Below are 3,657 nucleotides of genomic sequence, written 5' to 3'. Positions count from 1 at the left end.
AATTCCTCTTCTAGAGATTTCTCTTGTTTTTTCATGACATATTTCTTTGTCTCCCCATTTTGCCTCTGTGCATTGTGCAGATCTTCTATGACTCCAGAGCTTGTTGTGATGGATTTATGATATAGATGTCTTATTGAGCTCAGTGGAACAAGCTTGCAGATTTGAGCTCAGTGCTCCAAAAATGTTTTCTGTGGACTTTATCTGATAGCTGCCAGTAAAGCCCAGCATGATGCACTTCATCCTGTCATGTCTGTCCCTGTGGGTCACCACTCACATGGTGGATCGCTATTTGCTGTGGATCACCACACCATGACCACCCAGCAAATAGTCCTCCAGGGCCAGGGGTCATGGGGTTTCCACCCCATTTGGGGCAAGGACTTCAAGCAGCCTTTTACCATTTCCTGGGTCACTCCTGGACGCAAGGCTGCTATAGCTGATTTATGTTTTGGAGATGTAATCACAGCCATCAATGGGGAAAATACGAGAAATATGATGCACTTGGCATCTCAAAACAAAATCAAGGGACTGCATAGACTACATGGCTCTCACAGTATCCTAATCTCAACATGAAGTCTGGTGTCCTCTAGTGACAGAGGAAGGAAAATGTCATAGTAAAAGATGAATTTAGCTGCTAAACAGGAAGAGGTCTTGCACATAGGAAGTGCTCACAACCAGTGTGCCATTACCTCTACTGCCTCACCTGCCTCCAGCTCTACCCCCAGCTCTGTCTCCAGCTCTGTCCCCAGAGTCATCACAAATCTGTACCACAACCCCTCTGACCTCTAATCCTCTAAAAACATCTCCAACTGCAACAATGCTTTGGAATCAAAGACATTAGCCAGTGGACCAGAGATGAATGGAGAGCCTTAGAGCATTTCTCAGTATCCAAGTGGACTCATCATTGAAAAAGAATCTGAAGTTTACAAGATACTTCAGGAGAAACTTGGTTTTAATGAGCCCCCAAAACAGTCCACTTCATTCCTGTTTTTGCAGTAAATCCTGGAATCTGAGAAGAAAGGGGATCCCAAGAAGTTCTTAAGATTCAGAATTGTTAAGGTTCTGGTTATCACAATGGCTGCATCAATTGGAAATGCCCAGAAATTACCCATGTGTGTCAAATGTGTCACCAGCCTTGTTGGTGTGTTTGTGGAGTTGCGGGACCATCACTATTGTCCTCAGTGTTAAGTGTGCACTGACTGTGGCACAAACCTGAAACAGAAAGGCCAATTTCTTTGTGGAAGATCCAATCTACCATGAAAAGCATGCCTGACAGTGGGTCACCCCACCTGAAGTTTACAACATGGTCACTGTGTTCCCCAAGTGAATCAGAAGATCTGCAACGAACACTATTCTCCGAGTAGCCCCTGTTGTTCTCTCATTGCTCTGGCCCTCTCGTCTCTTGGAGGTTCTTGCTTACTGTGTTTTTTGTCTTTGCTCATTAAATGTGGCATTCCGCTGTCTTTGCCAACTGACTTGCACTGCTATGTGATGCCTGTTTTCATAATAAATGGAAGATTGTTTTGTTCAGTGTCTCTTTGCTAGCATCACTGTGTCTTCTCTTAACCTCAATTCATTTCTGCTGCAAATGGGCAGCAGCCAAATTTGCACCAAACCAAATTTAATATGTCTTCCTTTGATTTTGTTTTTACTCTATAAATTTATAGACTAAAAAAAGAATGTTTATTGTGGGTTATGTGCACCCTCCTGTTTTAGTTGTGTCTTGAATGTTGTTTTCCTTTTTCTGGGTTTAGTTAGCTCTTTAGGTTGGCTGAATATAAGAATAAACCTTGATCACCATGTATGTATCACTGTGCAAGGGCTACCCCTTGAGGTGTAGTTATTCCCAGCCGGGTTTGCTGGAATCCCTCTTTGGGTGTGTTGCTTGCATGGCTAGTTGAGTCAAAATCTGGTGTGGTCTGAAACCCATTATTGATCATGTTGCTTCTGGTTCCACTTGGGCAGGGTTCAGGTACCAGTCGAAATCAGATGTGTATACTGGCCTTAGGCTACCTGTGTGGGACTACTGTGCTATTCACTGTTCGTGGCCGCATCTACTTGACCTGGGTGTGTGTGTGTGAGGGGCCAATATATGTACAGGGGTCAGCTTCCTCCAGCTTAGAGTTGGAGGCAGATTTATAAAAAGTAAGAGGTTCTCAAACAGACTGACAGTGACCAGAGGGGAGAGGGGAGGGAATTTCAGGGGAATAGGATGAAGGGTTTGCAGGAACAATTATAAAGGGCACATGGACAATTAACGGGGGGGGGGTGGAAATGAGAGGGAGGTGGGGAGGGCTGGAGTGTTGGGCTGGGGTGGGGAGAAAAGGCAGAAAACTGTACTTGAACAATAATTTAAAAAAAAGTAAGAAGTTCTCTGAGGTTTGCCTCCACCTGTCAGTTACTCTGCCACCCTCAAAGGTTGCCTGGTCTTCCTTCAGAGTCTTGTGAACAAAGACTGTAGAGTAGCCTCAGGCTGGCTGTGATATGATGCACATATCCTTCCACCAGTCATGAACTTGATAGGGTGTTCTGACCAGAGTCAGAAGAATGGGGGTAGCGGGTCCCCTACTTGGAGGCCACATGGTCACTCACTCAATGAGAGGCAAGTGGCTCCTATTCTAGAGCCAAACCACTCAGTATCTCCCAGAGTGTCCAACTTTAGTTCCCCCAGGAGGCTCGTGTCACAGGTTCAGGTTGCATGCAGCAAGCCTTCCCCTCTGGAAGAGCAAGCTCAGCAGGAAGGAGCCACCAGGGCTGAGGAGGACAGATCAAGAGTCTCCCATTAAGGGTGGGGATGGCCAAGCTTGCAGGAGGAGGCCAAGTGCTTTGTCTTGGTCCCAGACAATAGCCTCCAAGGAATACACACTCTGAATGTCCAAGCTCCAAGCAGTATACCCTTTTCTCCATGACACTGAGCTCAGCTGGTTGGGACCACGGGGACTTGGGAGGGCTGATAGAGTCTCCTCTTGGGGGTGGTGCCAGTAATCCTGTAGGAGGGGGTAGGGACTTCTCTCTGGATAGCATTGGCTGAGCTCATAGGAGTCATAGGGGTTCCCCCCTACCGCAATGTAGCCATACAACCAGCACCCACTTACATGATTCCCAGACAAAAGCCTCCCCAGGAGACACTCCAAAAGTCCCAGCTCTGTGCAGTACTCTGATCCCTCTGTGTGACTGAACTTAGCAGGGCAAGGCCAAAGAGTGTCAGGGCAGGCCCAGTGATTCAGCATGTGGGAGAGTGGCACCAGCTGTGCACTTGAAGTGAGAAAGAATGGTCCCCTTTCCAAAGCTACACAGTTCAATCACCATCTGAGTCTCTGCCAAGCGCTTCTGCAGAAAAAGAGGACTCCTAAAGTCCCTGCTGTGTGTAGCCAGAAGAACCCTCTACAGAACCCCAGCACAGCAGAGTGCTGTCACCAGTATTTGGGGTACCAATGCAGTGCACTCCCCAGGCTGGTGTTGTAACAATTGGAGTGCTGGTTCCTGGGAAGGTGGCATCTGGGCGTCTAGCAGATGCTCTTCTCTTCCCGATGGGCTGAATCCCCACTGATTTTCACTACCAGTTGTTATGTGGGCTCCTCTTCTCATCTCTGTTGCTTTCGGTTGGGGATTCCAGCATGGGGTTGAGACCCCATGCTCTTCAGAGGAGTCTTTTGCAGC

At 47.4% G+C, this 3,657-nt stretch overlaps 1 pseudogene; it reads left to right on the top strand.

The window, feature by feature from the left end:
- Positions 1–309: 309 nt before the first annotated feature.
- Positions 310–1,531, top strand: LOC112299983 (PDZ and LIM domain protein 1 pseudogene; annotated as a pseudogene).
- The last annotated feature ends 2,126 nt before the right edge of the window (positions 1,532–3,657 follow it).

This window comes from Desmodus rotundus, chromosome X (genome assembly GCF_022682495.2).
Source record: "Desmodus rotundus isolate HL8 chromosome X, HLdesRot8A.1, whole genome shotgun sequence".
Classification (NCBI taxonomy): Eukaryota; Metazoa; Chordata; class Mammalia; order Chiroptera; family Phyllostomidae; genus Desmodus; species Desmodus rotundus.
This window is presented reverse-complemented; position numbering and strand designations above follow the sequence as displayed.